At 37.0% G+C, this 24,084-nt stretch overlaps 1 protein-coding gene across 12 annotated transcripts in view; it reads right to left on the reverse strand.

Annotated features, from left to right (window-relative positions):
- The window catches only part of HNRNPC (heterogeneous nuclear ribonucleoprotein C), a 47,206-nt gene that overhangs the window by 21,690 nt on the left and 1,432 nt on the right, over positions 1-24,084 (reverse strand). For 5 of the 12 annotated variants that reach the window (XM_022587625.2, XM_022587640.2, XM_022587633.3 and 2 more), the window contains one exon: positions 20,358-20,383. The exons of 2 other annotated variants lie outside the window; for them this stretch is intronic. The gene's annotated coding sequence lies outside the window, so the exon portion shown is untranslated. 5 more of the 12 variants (XM_089905666.1, XM_089905674.1, XM_022587629.3 and 2 more) reach the window with 4 other exon arrangements.

Genomic DNA, 24,084 nt, shown 5'->3' on the forward strand with positions numbered 1-24,084 from the left:
CCCCTAAGCTCTCTACCACTGACTTCTTGTTTTTCACCTTCCCAGTCGTGCTAACCTAACTATTTCTTGCCATCTATCATCAATAACTCCACCTTCTTGCACACTGCTTTTACTAAAATGAGTCTCACTCATTCCCGCGGATACACAGAACTCCAAATTCTGCCCGCAAACTCTTCTGCAGCTAGATGAATGTGGACCTAACACACTACTCTTCAAGTGTAATTAACTTTATTATACAAAAGCAATAAACAGAACCAATTCATTCACTCTGGAAATAATCTATTTCCAGGTACTTCAACTGATTTATAGTATGCCATAGATTATCAATACCATCTTTTTTACAAAATGTAATGATTCTTTAGTTTTTATGTGAAAATATAATACAAAATATAGCTGGAACATTTAATAATGCTGGATGGTGATGATGATAAAACTACCAGGTAGAACACTGCGTAAATCAAAAAAGAACCAGGAGACGGGCTTCCCTGATGGCGCAGTGGTTGAGAATCCGCCTACCAATGCAGCGGACATGGGTTCGATCCCTGGTCCGGGAAGATCCCACATGCCATGGAGCAACTAAGCCCATGCGCCACAACTAATGAGCCTGCGAGCCACAACTACTGAGCCTGCGTGCTGCGACTACTGAAGCCCGTGCGCCTAGAGTCCATGCTCCATAGCAAGAGCAACCACCGCAATGAGAAGCCCGCGCACCACAACGAAGAGTAGCCCCCCCCGCTCGCCACAACTAGGGAAAGCCCACGCGCAGCAACAAAGACCCAACGCAGCCAAAATTAAATAAATTAAATAAAAAAAAAAAAAGAACCAGGAGAACCAAGGAAGAGGGTACAACTTTCCTCAGACCGTTTCAAAACAAAAATGATCTTTATGTATGTTACAGAGGCACAATCCTGTAATTACATGGAGACTCATGATATCATTTTAAAGTGCAGATGTTTTGACATTCTTTAGCTTTTGTATCAGTCTACTGCTCCTTCCCACACCAAAGTTAAAGAGTTTAAGAGGGACCCGCCTTAGATTTAGAGTAACATTCTTAAGATTATTTCCCATTCATCCCTTTGAAAGGTACTGACAACAAATTAAACAAAAGATACCAGTATCTAGTATCTCTTAACTTTCCAATCCTCAAGATAATCGTAACAAACTAGTTTTCGTGGATTATGTAAAAATGTTTTATATATACATACATGTAAAAAAAAAAGGCAGTATAACATTTATACATGACCACCACCATTCTGACCCTTAAAATACCTAGTTATTTCATAAGCATACTGATTTTAAAGCTGTAAAGCTCCTATCCTTTCTGAAATTCAAGAAACAGCCTGTCTTTACTTTGCCTTCTAAATTACACCTTTATAAACAGTTTATTTTTTGACTAAGCAGTAAAAATTTACCTCACAGTGGCTAGTGAGAATCACCAACAGCCTTTCAACTTAAGTGGGAGCACCACAAAGTCTTAGAACACCAAGAGGAATCAAAACAGAAACCTACTAAAAGGCCTAACTGGTTTCAAATACTTCTGCTTGGCTCTTAAGGTTTGCTATTAAGTGGGGACTTAAGCCAGTTTTCAGCAAATGTTTTTCACAAACAATAAATATACCAATAGCAATTACAGGTAAAATCTCCCTTTTTAAAAAAAAATTTATTTATACTTCGCTCCGTTGGGTCTTCACTGCTGCGCACGGCTCCCTGTAGCTGCGGCAAGCAGGGGCTACTCTTCGTTGTGGTGTGTGGGCTTCTCACTGCAGTGGCTTCTCTTGTTGCGGAGCATGGGCTCTAGGCACACGGGCTTCAGGAGTTACAGCACGTGGGCTCTAGAGCGCAGCCTCAGTAGTTGTGGCGCATGGGCTTAGCTGCTCCGCGGCATGTGGGATCTTCCCAGACCAGGGCTTGAACCTGTGTCCCCTGCATTGGCAGGCGGATTCTTAACCACTGTGCCACCAGGGAAGCCCCCTCCCTGGGTTTTAAGGAGAGTAACAACCATGGGTAAAGCATGGACAGCATTTACAACAGAACTTTGTGTCAAAGTATCCATCCCAACCAAAACTCCAAAATGCACGCTGCTAAGGGCAAGCCAACAGCTAACACACACGGTATCTACCACTGTGGGAGAAGCAAAGAGAAGCAACGTCAAGCCTAAAAGACCCAGAAATTGAAGAATACCAAAACACCCAGGTAGTATTTATTGGAAAGGAAAAGGGAACCAATGTCAGGAAAAGCAGTTCCAACAGGGAGAATTTTGCCTGCTCCAATAGTGGGTGAGTACAAGGTACTGCAGCTTAACGGTCTGAAGGTGCTAGAGCAGCTCAAGTCTCTATAAAATCTCAATACCAACTCAGAAACCCCATATGCACCATTCCTTTCTCAATCCCTTTCGTCTCCCTAAAACTCCTTACAGTAAAATCACTTTCCTCCTTTTAAAATAGTTCTATTACCTAAACGTATATCCCTGCATAGTATAGTCTTACCCATTAAAACAAATTTGACGTGGTTTTTTTTGTGTGTGTGGTACGTGGGCCTCTCACTGTTGTGGCCTCTCCCGTTGCGGAGCTCAGGCTCGGCGGCCATGGCTCACGGGCCCAGCCGCTCCGCAGCATGTGGAATCTTCCCAGACCGGGGCACGAACCCGTGTCCCCTGCATCGGCAGGCGGACTCTCAACCACTGCGCCACCACCAGGGAAGCCGTGATGTGTCTTTTAAGGCTCTTTTTATAAGTCCCCCTTTAACTTAAAATTTATCTGTTGAAGAATCCTGGGCATTTGTCCTGCAGTTTTTTCCAGAATTTCATACCCTCAGTATAATTCCACATATACTTCTGTCCTTTGTATTTTCAGAAATTGGAGGCTGGGACCAAAGGCTTGATTGATCAGACTCATGTGTAACACTTCTGTAAGATTATATATAGGTGGCATTATCTTTTTGTGGTCAGTAATGCAAAAATTCTACCAGATCTCTCTAGGGATTATGGTCCCTCAAGATTCTAATGTATTACTTAGAAAAAACTTGGAAAATAGTTTATCAGTTCTTGCATCTTAGTAACAGTTTGCCTGTGTCCTTTATATTTGTCAGTTTCACTGGGTATAAAAATAATTGAATAACATTTTATTTCCTTAAATATTTTATTCCATTTACTTCTGGACTGTCACAGAATCATTCCAAAGTGTAAACCTTGCTGGCAAAGTTGTATTTTTCTCAACTTGAGTAGAAACTGCAGGGTTTTTGCTTTATAGTAACTCATTAAGCTTTTTTCTTTTTCTTTTTAAAGACTTAACAGAAATGGAATAGTGTATCTGAAGCTGCCTCATGGGTCACAGAAGTTTACACTTTGGAGTCACCCTCATAAGACAGGTCAATTCCTCCTAGCTTTTTAAAGATAGTATCAGTGAAGGAAGAAATGGGAGAAAACTGTTCTGACTGGGTTAAAACTCAGACCCAGAGGGTATAGTCTTAAAGAACTATATCAGATTTTAAGTGTAAAAGCAAGTTGCAGAGAAAGGGATCAGTTTTTGCTTTTTACTTTATACAGAGCTGTAGCATTAGGTTGCACTGGGTTGGCCAAAAAGTTCGTTCGGTTTTTCATAAGATGGTATGGAAAAACCTGAATGAACTTTTTGGCCAAGCCAACATTCTACATACATTTTTGTAAAAGATTTTAAACTCAGTATTCTAATTACCAGCAATTGCAGTCTTTAGAAAATTCACAGATTACTTTAAATGACACGAAAAATTACAATAAAATGTTTAAGTTAGAAAGCAGTATATATAATTGTACAATACTTAACAGGAGGCATATATACCTACCCACATAATAATTGTGTGCTTAGGAAACATAGGGCAGAAATATTTAAAAATATTGTTCCATGGGTACTCTTGTGGTTAATCAACTGTTACCACCTGCATAGTCTTTTATATTACCCAAATTTTCTACAATGAACATGTAAGTTTTTTGTTTTCTTTTTAGGAAAACATTTTAAAAGTCAAGCACCTAACTCCTAATCAGGAAATGCATTTGAGAGAAATAAAAAAGGGCCCGTCACATTAGTAACAACAATCCACGTTCTTTAAACATTGATTTTTTAAAAACTTTCAAATGTTTTGAGAACATCCAATGTACTAATGTACACTAACAGTCTTAACAACACTGTTACATAATGAAGTAACATTAATTCACATGAATTAGTTTTAACTTTAACAACCTATTCTACTGTCTCCGTGAAGAATAATGTCTAGTTCATGGATCCAGAGTTTATAAATCACAACTTCTTCCACTTTTTGAAAATCAGATGTTTCTGCACATCATAAACACTCAGCAATTTCTGAGTACTCTGGTCACACCCTGTAAGTTTTCTCAGCAAAATCATTAAGATAAATTCATTCTTTTAAAAACTCAATACTGAATACTACAGAAGAGCTAAGTAAATAAAAGTACATAGAATAAAAAATACACAGAATCAGTTTCTTTCCTAAAATTGGTTTCAAAGAGTAAAACCAAAGGGGGAAAGATTTTTGAAATGATTATGGTCACCTGGATACTCTGCGTCCTATTTAATTCAGTAGCAGAGATCAAGTGGATCTGGTTACCAGAAAAGCAGAATTCCACCATAGCACAGACAACAGAAAAAGACTGAGTATTTTCCTAGAGGCTATTGGGTGGCAGTACTCAAACCTCTAGCTCATGGATGCATGCGCATATGTGTTTGCATAATATTTTTGTTGTCATCCCAGGTTCTTACTTCCACAATTTTTATCATCAAAGGATCACTAAGACTGGTGAGTAAAAGTCAAAACCAGGAATGTTGAGTTACTTTTATTGCTTTATTACACCAAAGGATCTATGTGTCCATTTGACCATGTTTCATGTTGAAGCAATAAAAGCAACAAGAGATTTTAGTGGCAGCGTGAAGGACAAGAATTATAGAAATGTATTTCTATTCCCACTTCTACCATCCCAGTCATATCCTAAAACAGAAAACACAAAATCTTACATCTAATTGGAATGCAAGCAAACCTGTCAATTCTATTTCCAACTGTTCATTCTGAACCTGAGCTACTGTGCTCTCTGCCCTCTTAAGAGGCAAACCTAGCCTGGATTGTCAATCCAGTTTAAAATTTGGGAAATGTTTATAACAATTACTCCATTTCTCTTAAGTTCACATTAAAGAGCAAGTAAATTCTGCTGGGAAGAAATATGACAAGGTGGGAAAGGCAGATTGTGCTGACAATCATGAGATGTTAAGTTTCAAATGGTCCAGAAATGTAGGTTATGAAGGTCCTGGAATTTGCTGGGAGCTGGGCAAGAATCAATTCATAATTGGAATCAAGCTTTCAACTCCCTGGTCTTTATGTACTGGGCACTGGAAGTCCACCTTTAGTGGAAAGGGGATGGACGATAAATACTTGACAAAGCAGTGCCACTCATTCAGACTGTGTTCAGTATCATATGTAGGCATATTTCCAGGGAGGATGGAGGCGGGTGGAAACACACAACAGAAAGTAAATCAGCCACAAGATATTTCTACTGAGCTTTTCAGTCAGTCCTCTACCTGTTTGCCCTATTCAACAGGCTACTCACATTATACTTACTCATATCACATTATCCGTTGGACCAGAAAAAAAGAAATTTAAAGATGGTATCAATACAGCTTATCAAATGTCAGATATATTAACTAGAGAACAAGGGAAATAACTTACCTCGGACTAGGAAATTCAAAACCCCACCTTAGAATTTTATCACTATCCCTTAAAACCTAAAATAGCCTCTACATTCAATTTAAATTAGATGCAACTGCCGTATGCCTAATATGCTATTTCCCATCTTTCTTTGAAACCTTTTAAAGAGAAGTGTCACCAGATGGCAGCAATGAGTTGGCAAATTTTTAAGATGATGGCAATCAAGTCCAAAGACTTCCTATTTCACAGTTTTCCACAATTTCTTATCAAGCATTTCTCAGTACCTTTTGGATACTATAAATAAATATCTCTGCCTACTTAGAGCAGCATCTCCTGGTCTAAATTATTTTCCTTTAACACTCTTAAGCTCCTATTTTACCCCTTAAGGACCCTTGTCCCTGTTCCACACTACTTTCCTGTTACTCTCTTCCCCACCCCAACCCTGTTCTCTGCTTCCTATGTGTCTTTACTGCATTCATCAACTATTTCCCTCTGGCCTCTTCAGAGCGCAAAAATAAACTGCCCATATGTCTGCAAAAAGTTGGCTAGTGCAGGGGCTTCCCTGGTGGCGCAGCGGTTGAGAGTCCGCCTGCCGATGCAGGGGACACGGGTTCGTGCCCCGGTCCAGGAGGATCCCACATGCCGCGGAGCGGCTGGGCCCGTGAGCCATGGCAGCTGAGCCTGTGCGTCCGGAGCCTGTGCTCCGCAACGGGAGAGGCCACAACAGTGAGAGGCCTGTGTACCGCCAAAAAAAAAAAAAAAAAATGTTGGCCAGTGTACAGTGGGCCCTCCGTATCGGCAGATTCTGCATCTGTAGATCCCAACCAATCATGGATCAAAAATATTTAGGGGAAAAAAATTCTAGAAAGCTCCAAAACGCAAAACTTGAATTTGCTGCACACCACTTACACTGTATTTCTAACTATTTACATTACATTATGGTATTATAGGTAATTATAATATATTTAGTATTGTAAGTAATCTAGAAATTATTTAAAGTATATGAGATGTTGTGTATAGGTTATATGCAACATTACACCATTTTATATAAGGGACTTGAGCATCCCCAGATTTTGGTATCTGTCAGGGTCCTAGAACCAATCCCCCTCAGATACCAAGGGACTATAATTTGCTCCACCCCCAAAGCTATAATTATTCATCAAAACATAGACATGATCTCAAGCTAAAGACTATCACACAGAGGCTACTAAAAACAGTACATGGTGGTATTTTCAGGCCACAAGAACACCAAAGTTGGCCATTTTAGATAAACTATGCTAACTGCTATGGTCTAAGAACTGAAACTAAGAATATTCAAGATAAAAATTAGGGGGAAATGCAGAATTCAATAAATGGTACCTGAGTGTGTGTGTGTGTGTGTGTGTATACATACACACACACACACACATATATAACTGAATCACTTAACTGTATACCTGAAACTAATATAACACTGTAAATCAACTATACTTCAATAAAAAAATAAATTAAAAAAAGAACAGATTATAAATATAAGTGAAAAATAAATTAATAAATGGTGCCTCACAGACATCTAAAAACAAAAATTGGGGACCAATCTCATTCTATACACAAAAACATTAATAGATCAAAATCCAAATGTAAAAATTACATATGCAACTGTCAAAACCTATAAGACAAAAAACTCAACAGTCCCCAAAAAAGTATGAGTAACCGAAAAAAATAAGGGCAAGAATAAAATAAACCATAAATATGAAAAACTGTTTTAAGAAAAGCATATTGAAAAAGACAGACCACTTAAACTGTTAGATTGGTGTAGATTATATCAGTATAAGAATTGATTCAGACAACAGTCAATGTATGCCAAAGCACTGGGTGAAAGCTTGGTGGGAGGGAAACGGTTTACATGGTTTCAAAGTACTACCCAACAGACTACCCACTGATTAAAAGAGGGAAAAAAACGTACCTTTACTATAGAAACATGGGTCACCACTTAAACCAAGTAATCTGACATCATATGCTTCCTGATTCCACAAAATAAGAAACATACATTCCCTATGCAATATTCTTGGTAAAATATTTGACTTGAACCTATACAACAGGGAAACAATCAGGCAATTTCAAGATTGTAGGGACACTATACAACACACCTAGTTGGGACTCCTCCAAAAAAAGAGCAGGAGGCCATTTCTAGATTAAGAAAGCAACGTTGTGGGGAAGACTTTTTTTGTGAAAATGAGAATTTTAATGTGGACTGTATACGAGATAATATTGAACTAATGTTTATTTTCATTGCTTTGATAGTATAGATTATCTTTATTCTTAGGCAATACAGCCATGAAATTGAAGTTCCCAATGTGAAGTATCACTCTCGTAACTTTAATATCATTCAGGAGGGAAAAAAACATACAGAGAGCAAACATTGTAATTTAGACAGTTGCTACCAGAAACAAGAACAGGAGGGCTGAAACACAAGGACGGTGTATTTTACAAAAGTACATATTACCTGTTCAAGTTTTTTAAAAAGACCCTATTATAGCAAATGTTAAAATGATATATACCATGTCACACACTCTTAAGCAAGTTCCCAGAAAATATTTTTTCTGTCAGATTTGCTTATAAGGATGATCATCCGGTGGAGTGGAGGAAGAAACTGGCACTTCCACTGCTATAACTAAGTAAAACCAGTACACGTTTCTATAAGTTCATTTGAAAATTCTTAATTAAACCTAAGTGCCAAGCAATGGGTAGGTCAACAAATTTGTATTAATTAAGCAACTGACAATGTTAAATAAATTTCAGGTTATCCTATTTTGGAACTGAAAAAGAAACTTTGACCATCTTTACGTTTTGTAAATCCTTTTGACAAAAAACAAAAAACAAAAAAACCCCAGCCACTTAACAAAAAAATTGGAGAAAACTTACTAAGTGGAAAATGTTTACAATATAGAGGTTCTGAAACGATATACAGTAATGATTCCATGTTGGTAAAAATATATTATAAAAATATAAAACATATATAGGGAGGGACTTCCCTGGCGGTCCCAGTGGTTAAGAGGGTGCAGGTTCGATCCCAGGTCAGGGAGCTAAAATTCCACGTGCCTTGCGGCCAAAAAACCAAAACATAAAACAGAAGCAATGTTGTAACAAATTCAATAAAGACTTTAAAAATGGTCCACACTTAAAAAAAAAATAAGTCTTAAAGAAAAAAACACATATACAGGGGTACAGGTACATCTGTAGCTAATGAGATATGAGAATGGATCAAAACATCAAAATACTGAAAGTGGTTATCTTTGAGCGCTAATGCTGTAAGTAAATATTTTCCTTCTCTCCATGTTTCCTTCCAAGTTTTCTTTAATAAGCATTTTATAATAAAAAAGGATTGTTCCTGTCAAAGTAATGCAACAGAAAATTTAAAAAATGAAAGTCTTTAAGAAAATATTCCCAGAACCTCAATGATGAAAAAACTAAATCATGTAGTTCAATGCCCCCAAATTCTTCAGAGGATGTTAAAATTCCCTTGCAACCTCCTTGCTCACCAATTACCAAACTTCATGAACTGCCACTAAAGTCACCGAATTCACAACCTGAAGACACTCAATTCTAAAATTTAGTTGGCTCTTAACTAATTTCCTCCCTTAGCTCTTCTCTTTAACACCCATTCATTAGCAATCGAATAATTTTATTTTTTTTTTGGCTGCGTGCTGCGCGCAGGCTTTCTCTAGTTGCTGTGAGCACGGGCTACTCTTCATTGTGGTGCGTGGGCTTCTCACTGCTGTGGCTTCTCTTGTTGCAGAGCATGGGCTCTAGGCACGTGGGCTTCAAGGCATGGGGGCTTCAGTAGTTGTGGCACATGGGCTCAGTAATTGTGGCTCGTGAGCTCTAGAGCGCAGGCTCAGTAGTTGTGGCTCACGGGCTTAGTTGCTCTGCGGCATGTGGGATGTTCCCGGACCAGGGCTCGAACCCATGTCCCATGCATTGGCAGGCGGATTCCTAACCACTGTGCCACCAGGGAAGTCCCCTCGAATTATTTTTATTTGACTGAAAACATCTTATGCAAACTGTTCCCTATCCTATCTTCCATAAAAACAAGACATGGTGCATTATAACGAATACAACTTAACCTGTCAATGTCCCTCTGAACACAGCAGTCCAAGTTTGGTTGCTCTTGCAAGAGTGAACACACTGCAGATGCTATCCAGATGCTATAACGTCTGCTAACTTTGGCATTGTCAACACATGCAGAATTCACTGTTAAGTGCACGGCTTTGCATTTCAGATACTATTTAATCCTCTTATATCTAGTTCACAATCCCTGGGGTTCCAGCCTGAAGAAAATTTCAAACTTTGATTTTGTTGTGTAAAATACTAACAATCTCTCCCAATTATATACTCTTCACTGATTTGTTCAACATACTGTAAGCAGCCTCACCCATCCTTTTAGAAAGTTCAGTAAGGGCAACACAATTTTCCTTCAACAGTGAAAATTTTTCTTCATGCTATATATTAGTTTTGAAACAGTGATAATTACTAAGATCAATCTCAACTGAGAAATCCTTCTGCATATGTCTGTACACTGAAAAGCTCCACCCTGGTTTACTGCTGAACAGGACCCAAGTTAATAACTTAAATTGTAAATGTTTAGATACACCTGTTTTTAAAAAAAATTTTTTAACTGAAAAGGTAGATACAAAGATACCTGTTCCCACAGTCATGCCACACCCACCGTGACCAAACTATGTTTAAAGTAATGACTAACCTTGAGATGAGAACTTCCTAAATAACATAATACAAAAAATCCCCGTACTAAAATATACCATAAATAAAGAGCAAAAAACTGATGAAATGTATGTAATACATATTTGTCCACAATTCAAGTTCTTAATACTGTATATAAAAATAAACACATCCTAATGGTTAAGAGCTCAGAGGCTTTGGAGTCAGACCTGTTTCAATTTCAAACTCAACCACTTCTGGTGTGCATTCCCCTCTGGAAAGCCAACCCCTTCAAACACCAGATTCTTCTATCATAAAATGAGTACTGTTGATAGTACTTGTCTCATAGGATAATCGTATGAATGAGGTGTAAGTGAAGCAAGGTATAGAAAACAGTGAACATAGTGCCTGGCACACAGCAAGCGTAGCTGCAGCAGCTGCTCCTACTACTACATCATTTACTATTATTGGTACATACCAACAAAAAATGGGACAATGACAGAAGGACACAAAAGATGATTAACAAATAATTCTAAAGGTCTATGGAGATTAGCAAAAAAAATCAGTATCACCATAAAGGAGACAAAAATTAAACCAAACATTCTACCTACCAAACAAGTAAAAACTTTTAAATTGAAATGGTCACTTCCATACATTATTTCTGACAGTATGAACTAGTAACCATATTTTCAGAAAACAAATGGACTATTTTATCAAAAACCTTAAAATTGTGCATGTTCTTTAAAAACAAAACAAAATACCCCCAAAACAAAACCTGTGCATGTTCTTTGACTCAGTAATCTCACTCTGAGAACTCATCTGAAGGAATCAAGGATGTGGACATATTAACAGTGAAAAATGAGAAAACAAGTTCATAATACTAAGAAACTGATTAAATGAATTTCAGTACATCAGTCTAACTGGATACAAGCAGCAACATTTGAAAATAACTTATTGACACCAAGAGATGTTTAAGATGTTAAGGAGCATACACAATATACAAGTTATCTAGAAGATTATACACTGAAGTGTTAGTCATCTCAGGATGTGGCAAGATTGTGAGGTTTTAAAATACTCTTTTTTTCAGTCTTTAATACCGTATTAGTTTCATAATTCTTTCATTCTGTAAAGACAGCTTCATCCACCCTGGAATTTAATGACTACAATATATGGCTTGGCCGAAAGTCAGCAAAGCTTTTCTATAAACCCCGTAACAGAAGTTAGAAAGTTGTGTGCTTCCCTTCCTCAAGAGCAATTCAGAACTATATAAAATCAAGGAAATGGGCATCTCTAGGACAACAAAACTTTCACTGGATATTGCATTCCATAATTTGGGGTCTCTCATTCATTGGCAGTCCTAACAGACATAGATACTGGGTATAATTCCCTGTGCTATACAGTAAATCCTTGTTTTATTTTATGTATAGTAGTTTCTATCTGTTAATCCCATACTCCTAACTTGACCCCTTCCCCATCATTAAATGTTAAGTCACCTCTATTCTGAGTGTTACATCACACTTAAGGGGGAGGGGGGAGACAGCATTTTAGAACCCAACATACTCTTAACTAGGGCAGCTTCTATACAGTAAAACTACCCATCAACAAACATCTATTCACTCTGGGAACATTTTAAGCCATTTGAAAAAGAATTTCCTGAATCTACGAGTATCAAACAAGCATTAGGAATATGTAAGATTTTGCTTTTCATAGGAAAAGAATTAAGATTAACATTTCAAAATTACTTCAATAAGGTCAATAAATCTTGACTGTTTTCAGCAAAAAACACTGAAAGAAAAAGCAAACATGGAAATCTAAGTGAAAAATAGAAATTCATTATTCTGTTTTACTTGCTTAAGTAGCATTGCCATTTATCCAGCCTGCCTGTTGGAAATTACTTGATTTTTAATTCTATTTGTAATTTAGGAAGAGTCATTATTCAAATTTTGTATATATAATGGTCATTTTAAATACTGCATTATTTCAAATTTATGTAAAACATGGCTACTCTATGACCCTCAGCTCTGCTCCCCAACCATCATAAACACTCTTGCCAGAAACTTTATCGAAATTTCCAACTCCCAAGCAAGCAATAAAAAGGAGTGAAAGGATAGGGCATGAAATTCTGTATTTCTAAGAAGCTTCCAGACGATGATGATGATGATGATGATGATGGTGATGATGATGATGATATGCTGTTGCTGTAGCACAGACCATATTCTGAATAGCAAGGATCAACAATATTTATTCATAAGACTTCATTTCTTTATTATCTTGTAGAAAGCTTCAGTTTTATCAGTAAACTCAAACTGAGCACTGAGTTATAACAAATACACTTTTAAAAGTCTCCCCAGGAAACACGTTAGGAAAAAAATCAAGATTTTTCAGGTTTTACAAAGATAATACTGTGGTTCTGCTATGTAACACCCAGTGGGATCTGGGCAAGCATTCAGCTATCAAATAAAATACATTAATATTTCTGCATTAATATATATGCATAGTCACTAAATGTAACAGATTATAATCTCATGTCAATTGAAGTCAGGTTTTGTCATCAAATGAGTCTGTCAAACTGATGAAAAATCTTTGTTGTCATAGATTTCTGAATTGCAAACAAAAGACTTCACAAGTACAGCAAAATAATTTTTTATAAGAAAATAAATTTTAATAAGGAAACCCGACTTAAAGTTACTATATCATTCTCCATCACTCAGATCCAAGCAGCTAAAATTTAGAATTATTTCTAGTTTCAGAATTTAATAGTAAAATGTATATGAAATATAGTGGAATCCCATCTTTGCTATCCTGAAAACTCAATTTTATCACACGAGGATAACCATACCAAGATTCTCATTCAAAAAAATTTTTTACACTTATCTCTAATGAACAGAACTTCCCAAATTCTAGGAAGAACTAAGCAAAACATAACACGTAAGCAAAAAACAATCATCCACATTACCATTCCCGCAGAAATAAAACACAACTGGAGAATGCCTTCTTAAAATATCTATTACATGTTTTTGTGTGATAATGACTGGTTATTTTTAAAGCTCTTATCTTTAAAGAGACACTGAAATAGCTAAGATGAAATATATCAAATATTTATTTACTTCAAAACCACAGGAGGGGAAGGGATTGGATGCAGGTATAGATGAAACAACATCACCCAAGAATTGCTAAAGCTGGACAAGTTCATGGAGACTGATTATACTATTCTTCTTTGCATGTTTGAATTTTTTTCACAATAAAATTAAGATAGCACTGAATATATGCATATATACACATATATACATATCTGAGAAAAAGAATTACACGTGAATCTCAAAGTATACACAGAAATATAATCAACCTGGTAGCACCTCGATAAATATTCTTACTCTTCAATTTATACTTATCAAACACCAAGAACACTTAAATTTCAGGGTCAAACCCTGAAACACAAGCAAAAGATTCAAGTAATTCACAAAACTAGAAGTTATTAGTGGTCACTTACATTGCCAATAAGTAGATAAACTGTTTTCACCTTCCTGGAGAGCAACCTAGATTGAAAGTTTTTAAAACATTCATGCTCTTAAATAATTGTACTTCTGGGGCATAATTCTAAGAAAATAACTAAGGGTATTAGCAAAATCTTAGTTGTAAGACTGTTCAACTGTTTATAAAAATTGTTTGTAAAAGGGAAAATTTGGGGAAAACCTAAGGGCCCAACAATAGAGTACTGGTTAAGTAAAATATTGTACAAGTATGCAACGTAATACTATGTAGTCACGAAAAATTTTAGGAGACCTGTTATCTAATAACATTTTATGTTATGTTTGTGTTGAAGAAAAAAATTATTACTTAAATGTACGTGCCATATGTAGGACATTACTTTTTCAAACGCCTACATATGCAAAAAAAGTCTAAAGGGACACATCAAAACCTTTTATTTTGGATGGTTAAGTATGTCTTTTTTGAGGGGTCTGCATTACATTTTCTAAAGGTTATGTGAGCATGTACTGCTTAATTTGGATTAAACCTAAAATAAAGATGGGGGTATCTTCTCTTAAAAATCCACATCAATCTTAAGTCATTTGATTAGTCTTCCTCTTTAATTTCAGTAAAACTACATCTTAAACAGCACAAATAACTGTAATTCCAACATAAGAAGCCAACAAAATTTCAAGGACAAGGGAAAATTTTTCTTTAGAAAGCACTTTGCTACCTCAATTTTAGCCATAAAGTTTTTTAAAGTTATCACAAAACCACTTAGGTGAAGATGACTATATAAAGGATTAATATAAGGAATTATAGCACACTATGAATGGTTACATCATTTTCAGAATACAGAATTTTAATTAGAAGGCTAAGGGAAGGTTTTCATTTAACATGTATTCTACTAAACTATTCCTAAATGTCATTCCAGACTAGTTAGAAAAGCCTAAGACTGGTTCAATGAACTTCCAGGGAGTTATATTAGTTCTGAAATCAACTCAAAAGCTGTAGGTTAATCTAAATAAGAAGCAGGAAGAATATTTCAGACTGGTGAAATTGGAATCAGATTAGGTAAGAAGAAAAACTCAGATGTCCTTTAATCTGCTATGGCTACCTCTTAAAGATAGCGATGCATTCCCACTGGAGAATAAATTTTAAAAAGTGATAAAGTTCTTCAAATTTTGATTACAGCTCCATCACAGACAACACAGCAGCCTATGCCCTCAAATGCTAACATGACTCATTCATTCCATCACAGCCAAACCTATTTTAAAGCTGTTTTTACAACTTAACTATAAAAACTGCTTACTAAACTACTACACAGGCCATAGTTATGCTATTTATACCCAGACACAAAATCCGAAGAGTTGATGTATACCTACAACAAGGAGTTTTAAGTTTAATTAGAAGCAAAATAATGCTGTGTTGCTCATTAAGCCTTTGAGCACACAAAGCAAAAGTTTTCTCCTAACCCTCCTAAATCCCTCTCCCTTGTCCAGAAGTAATCGATCAATGTTGTTTCGCGTCTAACTTTCCAAATATTTCTATCTTTACGTAGTAGAAAATAAACTTCTGTAACATGAGAGTTGATGAAAAGAGCTAAAGAGTATTTAGAAGGCTAAGTGAGAGAAAACAGCACTGAGGCAGTGGCTTTTGAGTAAGAACCTAAACGAACTGAGGAACCCAACCGTCTCAATGTCTAGGGGAAGAAAATTCCAAGGAAAGGCTTTGAGGTAGGAACATCTAGTATGTTCAAGTCTCAGTAAGGAGGCCAGTGTGGCTGCAGCAGAGTAGTATACCATTAACAAGGGAGGAGGGGCATGACAGATCAGGTAGGGCATCTTGTAAATCACAGTGAAATTTTGACTTCAACACTGAAATAGCCAGCTATTAAGTGAATTTCAAGAAGGAAACTACTCAGGCAATACATTTTTCAAGCATTACATTTCAATGGGATCAATCTAGTTACACATTGGTGTAGAGGGGCAAAAGAAACACAAACCTATTGCAATAATGCGCACGACAAATGATGGCTTGAAATTGGATCAGGCCATAGCAGAATGGGTGGAGAATTCCTGTTATATTTTAAAGGCAGAGATGACAGCATTTTCTACAATGCCAAAGGTGAGGTATGAGAGGAAAAAAAAGTCAAGGATGGCTAACCATCCTAACTGACATGAAAACTGGAGTTTCATTAACTGAAATGGGCAACACTGCAGAAGAAACTGGTTTGAGGGAAGAACAGCAGGAGCCCAGTTTCATACTTTTAAACTGATATACTTAACATTCAAGGGAGTTGTCAGGTAGGTAACTGGACAGATGACAGTATGTCATTCAAAAGAGAAGTCCGGGATGGTGATATATGCATGGGAATCATCAGTTTACAGATAGTATATAAAATCATGGAACTGATTAAATGACCCAGGAAGTGTGAACAGAAAAGTGGAAGAGCTGAACCACAGAGCACTCCAGCTGAGTGGGAGAAGGAATAGCCAGAAAGAAAATAAAAACCTGCAAGTTAAGTTAAAAAATGTTTTAAGGAAGAAAGTGGCTCGACTGGTTAAATCACACCAACAGGTCAAATGTAATTGATAAGGACTGAAAAAGAACCACTGGATTTAGTAACATCCCTCTGGGTTACATATTTTTTAAAACCATAAATAATACAATTATTTATTTTTTCTCCCAACTGAAACTCACTTTTAAACATGTTTACTTCCCTAAAGAATGCTGTCACATCCAAAGAGTCCATAAAATTATACTACAAAGCTATATCTACCTAAACAATTACCTTGGATACTTCATGCTATTTAAACTGTTGTGAATTGAACAACAAAATATTTAACAATGACATTTAGCTTAAAACTTGCCAAAAATAGAAATCCAGAGCAGTTTATTTTTTCTTTTTTGGCACTTTAACCAAATTAAAGATTTGTTTTCCTAGAATACTTCACATGTCAAGTAAAGCACAGTCCGTCTAGTATGACTAAGAGTTGAAATCTGCAGGCTTAACTGCCTGGGTTGAATCCATGCCTCACCATCTATTAAGTGTGTCTAACTTTGGGCAAATTATTTAAATTCTGTGCTTCAACAGTCTCATCTCCAAAACGTGAAAGACAATAATATTTACATAAGGTTACGATGATGATTAAGTTAACACAAGAACTTTAACAGTGGTGGACACATGGTAAGTGCCCAGACTATTACTTCCAAAAGGAAGAAATTCAAGTTTTTCGACTTCATTTTTCCTTTCAAACAGGAAAGCTATTATGTCAAGTCTGACCCAACAGGGGTGTTGCAGAAATAACTAGTAACTTCCTAAAGCCTAACTAACCTATCCTCTTCAAACTCATTACATTTGCTCATTAATACACGCATCTGGAAAAACCAGGGCAAGTGCCCTCAGGCCTGCGATTACTACTTTCTTCAAGAGGTGAACAGATAGTGGCCTACTATAACAGGTCTTCTAACCTATTTAGTCCTACTTGCACTTAGTCCTCATTACTAACATTCCCCACACAACAGCCTGAAGGAAATTCCAAGAAAGTAATCAGATCTCTCCAAAGTCCTTCAACAGATTCCTATTGTGCCCAAGACAATCTAGATCTTTAACATGGACCTTTTAAGGACCTGTACACTATGCTTGATACTTGCCTACTTTTCCAACTTCATCTGCTACTCTATGTATTCTTGGTGACTATTCTCCAGTAGTATTTCTTGCTCTGAGACCAAGATTTCCCCCCCAATACCTGTGCTTTCAGGTAAGATAATCTACTTCCAGACCTCAATTTCAACATCAGTTCCTTTAAGGTCTCTTTGCTAGCAGCACCCTCCCACCTCCATATTCTAAATTTGGTTCCCTTAAATATCATCTCACTCTGTTCTTTTCCTTCAAGGATCTAAACTGTGAAAGTGCTATTCACTTTATTTCTTCCCTCAATGGTCTACAATAATATTCAAGAGGGCAGGAGACAGTATGTTTTGCTCATCTGTATGTGCCCAAGTCTAATGGTGATTTTCAGAATAAGCACTCAAATGTTTAAGGAACAAACATCTCTAACTTGAAACCTGGGCGTCAGCCAAATCCCTCACTCTTCCTATCACAGCCACCACCAAATCCTCCTAAATTTACCCCCTTCTAATCCCAATACCATTGCTTTTGGCCAGGCCAGGTCATTATTCTTCCTATTTTAGTATCTTCCTTATTTATCACCTACTCCAATCTTATTCTCCTCTATGCCATTTCCACACTGCTATCAGATGACATTTCTAAAAATGAAAATCTGATGTCACTCCCCAGTTTAGAATCTTTCAACCAGTTCACCACTGGTTTCTGGATAAAATACAAACTTCTTAGCATGGCATTAAAACTTTTATAATCTGGCCTTAACTCTCTAAGATTCAGTTCAGCTCCCTTTCTCTTAAAAGCATTTCCTGACCTCTTAAAAAAGTCAATTAGGTACCCACCTTTGCATGGCTCTAGCCTCTGTGCCCACCTCTATCACATGGTGACATTATCTCATCCATCTGTCTCCCTCACAAGGCTATGAATCCCTGAAGAACTATTATACCTTTTTGCATCCCCAAAACCAGAAGAACGTGACCCATAAAATAATGGATTTGTAAAATTAAGAAATAAATTAAGCTGAACCTATAGTGAACAACAGCCACACAATGACAGTAACAGAAACAGAGAGGCAGAAACAGCTTTCATACAAAAGAGGGTATCAGTAAAACTTGGACCTATAAAAGAAAATTTTCCATTCCTCTTCCAGATAACCTCAGGACATTTTACTTAACTTTCTCCCATTCTGTTTTCCTTTGAGGTTGCCTTCAGTGTTCACTTTAGATTTTACTCTTTCAGAATGAGCAAGGGAAGGAGTCAAGAATGTGATTTACCCTAGTACCCACAGAACTAAATATACCTTTAAAAATCACTCTACTTCTCCTCCCTGCCCCATCCCAGCTCAAAATCGATTAAAGCAACTCTAAAGTGAGTTATCAAAATATTCCACTGTTGTCAGTAAAATACTACAGGTTGCTAATATTCTCAACTCCTTGGCTATCCACATCCTTATTAATCTCTGCATTTTTCTTGTGAATAGACCAGATTCATTCTTTCTTATTACCCTTGGGAACACAGTGGATTCCCCAATACCTAGCTGGGCCACAAGTCATCACTGAAAAAGAGGTCACTCCCAGATCTTTCCTGATTTGGACACAGAGATTATACAGATTTTCCTGCTTTCTGAGGTTAAAAAGTCTATTTATCTTTTTATTTTTAAAAAAACCTTCCAGTGAGATAGCATTTCAGTATCACAGCATGCTTCTTGTGGTCTGATTCATGTTAAATTTTAATGATAAAAAACAGTCTAAACAGAATACAATCCAAAATTGTTGTCACAGACCCAAGGAAGATTACTCTAAATGACAGAAAATTTTTGCTGATTTGCAATAATCTAAGAAAAAGTACCACCTAATATGTCTGTCTTGTTGCTAATCATTAAAACAAGTCGTCTTCATTCTAAAGTATATGCGAACTTCAGCTGCTCTTTCCATATATGAAAAACTCTCAGCAAGCCCCAGTTTGACACTCATAATTCCATTAGTTTACAAAACCCTGAAGTGGTCTCCCTTAGGAAACATCTCTTGAGATACGCACAAAAGCCTTAACCCAAACATTTCCAGGTAGAAGTTATCACCTACACCACATCAACTAAACTTAAACCAGTGTATTTCCTAGTCTTTCCAATGAAACCAAGTGGACCTCACACCTCTTACCATCACCCAGGAAGGGTGTGCATCTGTTCCGAAGGCCCCCCTGGCTCCAGGTCATCCTGGCTGCTGCTGCTCCAGGCTGGGCATCCATGTTGCTGCAGCTTGTGGTTTGTGAGGGGTAGTGTACAGGAAAAGCAGGATGGGATTTCAAGGGAAACAGGAGGGAGATGGCTTTCTGGGAAAATGCCATCACCAACTTAGGTGTTAAGTAGTACCACACACATTTTATTGCAGCACAGTTTAAAAATTTAACAAATGAAAGATTAAAAATAAAAAAAACAAAAATAAAAAAATTAAAAATACAGACGACGTCCAGAGATGCTCTAAAACAGTTAAGTTAAAGATCAGGAAAAATAAGGTCACAGACTTAACAGCCAGTAAAATTCTTTCGAGCGTGGGGAAGGGGATGAGGGTGGGGAGGGGGGGAGGGGGGGGTTGGGAGAGAAAAGGTTTATGTGATCAATCCACTTAAAAATGCTAATGCCTTCACTTTCTCTCCCAAGATGCAAAACTCCAAAGTCAATCAGGAGGCCGGAGAAATTCTTATGAACATTCAGAAAAACTCGATTTTAATCCGGTTAAAAATCATCAGTGTCATTATCATCATCATCATCACCATCATTAAGTATAATAATAAATAATAATAGTAACTAGTAACAACAATAAAAAGGAAATCAGCGGAAAGTCAGGAAAAATGTAAAAACAAAAATGGAATAACTTACTGTAGCTGAAGATCAAAAAAATCTCACTGTAAAAAAACAAAAATAAAAATAGCCCAGATTAGAAAAACGGGAGGTGCAAAAATGTCAAGTCAATAAAGTTCATTTCTTTTCTCTTTCCAAAAGCAGTTTCCACAAAAACCGCAAGGGTAAAGTTCTCAGTAGCAGACAAGCAAAGCCCTTTCCACATCATCAATCAAACTTAAAAATACACGAGGAAGTTGAGAGGTCAGTTTATGAGAGGCTAAAAGGCTCCTCCTCCTCCTACCCAACTGCTGCAGAAAAAATAGAAATAGAAATTTAAAAATTACATCTTAAATCCAAGTCCCGTTTTTGGAAACAATTAAAAAAAAAACACCTGTAAATCTGCCGTAGTGCACACCAAGTTGCATCATTATGTTTAAAATGTCTTTATAAAATCAGTTTTGGAATGGGAATGTGTGTGTTCTGGAAGGGTGGGGAAGGGAGGTTAAAAATCAAAGCTGAGCTCCAGTGAGTAGGGATGGGGTTCGCCTTGCTGCCCTGTGAAAGGAGAAGGGACAGATTGAGTCAGAGTTCCTCAGAAATGTTGTGCCCTAAACCCCCAAGACAGAAACATCTGTCCATTGCATCTAACACATTTTGGTAAAGCGTACATCCCACTGGGATGGGGACAGCTTCTATAGAATCATCGCCTCTACCAGTGACTGTCCTCACAATTCTTCAATGTCAGCAGGTGCCTAAAGTTGACTAAATATGCACCTGTATTCCCTTAAGGGTCTCAAAAAAAGGTCCACATTCGAACATTCAATTTGATAATCAGCAGTTTGGGCAAAGAAAATATAGAAAAACCATGTCAGCAGAGATGAAGAAGTGAGCAAATGTCAAACATCAAGATTATGAAGCAGATTAGTGGGTTTTAAGTCCATGTAGCTTTTACTATGATACAAACTGAAGGGGAGTGGTCTACCCTGAAGATACATACTAGAAATGACATCTAGTTTCAAAACCAGTGAGTGGTCAAACCAAAAGACCTGACAGAACCTATCAGGGGGAAAGATGATTTAAATAAGGAGCACATTAACACTCTCAATAACAGAATGAAAAAAAATCAAATGAAGGAAAAAAGATTATTATGGCTACTGAATATTTAGTGTCATAAAACAGATGAAAAGTAAATTATGGTCCTTAAAGAATTTATTTCTGTGGTCCCACTGTTTATAAACTAGAACATACAGCTAATTCCAAGATAGGAATTCTACGAATCTGATACATAACACCACCACGACAGACTGGGTGTTTCATCAGCTACAACAAGATTTGCAATTAGATTGCAGGTCTTTGAGCAGGTAAGAATGATCATACTTGCGGTTCAATATCCAGTCATGAGATTTTATTCTCCTTTTCAAATGTCAGTAAACTAAAAAATTTTAAGCTGCGCTTTTAGAAGGTGTTGCTTGAGTCAATTACATATGAATGATAACAGCAACAGGTACTGTAACTCTAAAATTATAACTGTAAATTTTTTAGTAGCAGACCAGTTTAGGCATGACATGTAAGTTACTTTTATGCTTAGACTGATGTGTTAAATTGTGCAAAATGTTAAACTAAATGTACATAGAAAACGTACATTATTTGAATGTTATCTCCTCTGAGTAACTGTTAGGGATGTTCAGTTATGGTGAAACATTCAATTTTCGTCTTTGGAGTCACAGCCTGAACCTGGTACTCAAAAATTTCAGGATATGTTATGTAACTGCGGCTCATCTACAAACAAATCCTTTGCACCAGTGTTACAAGACATAAGCTTAAAAAGCAGCAACTGGGCTTCCCTGGTGGCGCAGTGGTTGAGAGTCCGCCTGCCAATGCAGGGGACACGGGTTCGTGCCCCGGTCCGGGAGGATCCCACATGACGCGGAGCGGCTGGGCCCGTGAGCCATGGCCGCTGGGCCTGCGCGTCCGGAGCCTGTGCTCCGCAACGGGAGAGGCCACAACAGTGAGAGGCCCGCGTACCGCAAAAAAAAAACAAAAAAAACAAAAAAAACAACAAAAAAAAAACGCAGCAGCTAATGTGAAAACATTTATGTCTTTCAAAATCAAGAAGCTGTCTCCCAAGATGTTAAGTTGATGAGCTACCACTCATAAAAGTGACCAACTAACTTTAGCACCTAACTGTAATCTTTGCAATTAGCAGTATACCTAGTTTATACTTTGTCAAATCCCTGGGAGATTTGGATCCTTCTTCTAAAGGGGTATTCTCAAAGTAAGGGCTGCCAACCAGCATCACATGGCACTTATTAGAAATGCAAATTAGCAGGGCCTACCCCAGGCTTACTTAATTAGAAAGTAGTGGTGGAGAGCCCAGCAATCTGTTTTAACCAGCCCCCGGTTGATTCTAATGTCTGCTCATGTTTAAGAACTGTGTAGAGTTTAATAAGGAATCTCTATCCTCTAGTTAAGATCGATACAAAATAAATACGAGAACATTATAACATATCATAGTAAATGCTATATACTATAAAACCCTATAGTAATCCTTTTCCCCTTTATAAACCCCAGATTTCCAATATCTAAGAGAATACATGCAGTTGTCACACCAAAGTCAGTTCTCTAGTAAATCTATTATGTACAAAACCTTAAACTTCCCTAATCCCAATGAGAACGAATCAGTACATATTAAGTATGACCACATAATGCTCCTCAAAGATAACTAATAAAATTACTTGAAGACAGATACTGTTAAGGCAGTTACCAGTAATAACTAATATACAAAAACTACTGTCAATAATAAAACTGTTTCTGTACACCTTTAGCCTTCTGGCAACAAATGACTTGAGTTACAGAAAGTAGAAATTAAAACAGGTAAAATGCATAAGCCCCCTTATAAGTATAAAACTGCATTCCAGAAAGTTTAACTGATTTGCCTGTCAGGTAATAATGAACAGGGTGGGAAAAATCCAGTTCTCTTAACTCCTAGGCCAAGGTTCTTTCAACCGTCACATTCACCACTTAAATCTCACACATCCACCAGTTAATATAATCAATATTTAAGATTAGAATTACTAGCTGTTTTGGAGTTTATTCCTTGCTTGTTTCTAACAGCAATTCCATCCAAAACAAGGTCCAACGCTATGTGAAACACTCTAGAGACCTAATCACAAATAATAAGGTGTGTTTACAAAGGAACAGCAAAACACCACCAGGCACTCCCGAGGCATGAGCATGGGAAACACAAAAAGGTCAGAAGATCTGTAACTTACTCAACCTTCTTAAATCCTTCCTCTCTCCAACGAACATGTAAATGTTACTAATGCCTATCTATTTGAAATCAAATCTAGAATTGTTTCAGGTATTAATTTTGTGGCCAAATCATTCCAGATGAATATTAAATCAAAGGAAGTGTTACCTTGGTACATGCTGATCCTAAGGAATCCATATTTCTAACATCTCAAGGCAAGAGAAGTGCTCTTCAGTTAATTTCAATTCCCATCAATAGTTGTTCTTAAATACTAATTTCTTACATTCCTCGTTATTTGCCAACAATATATCTATTAGGTGTATGGTTTCCTAAATTAACCAGTCACTGCCCTTGTCTCACCTCTAACAGTTCTGCACTTAACTTTAGTTTTAAGTCCATGTAATAATATACTTAGGCTTTTTCTTTTTAAAGGCAATGCTTTTGATCCCTATTACAATATCTACATGGTGAGGGGTCAACAAATGCATAGCTATGTAGAATAAGAGTACTTTT

This window comes from Delphinapterus leucas, chromosome 2 (assembly GCF_059928025.1).
Source record: "Delphinapterus leucas isolate spDelLeu-1000000601 "Yukka" chromosome 2, BTC_Dleu_Yukka2, whole genome shotgun sequence".
Classification (NCBI taxonomy): domain Eukaryota; kingdom Metazoa; phylum Chordata; class Mammalia; order Artiodactyla; family Monodontidae; genus Delphinapterus; species Delphinapterus leucas.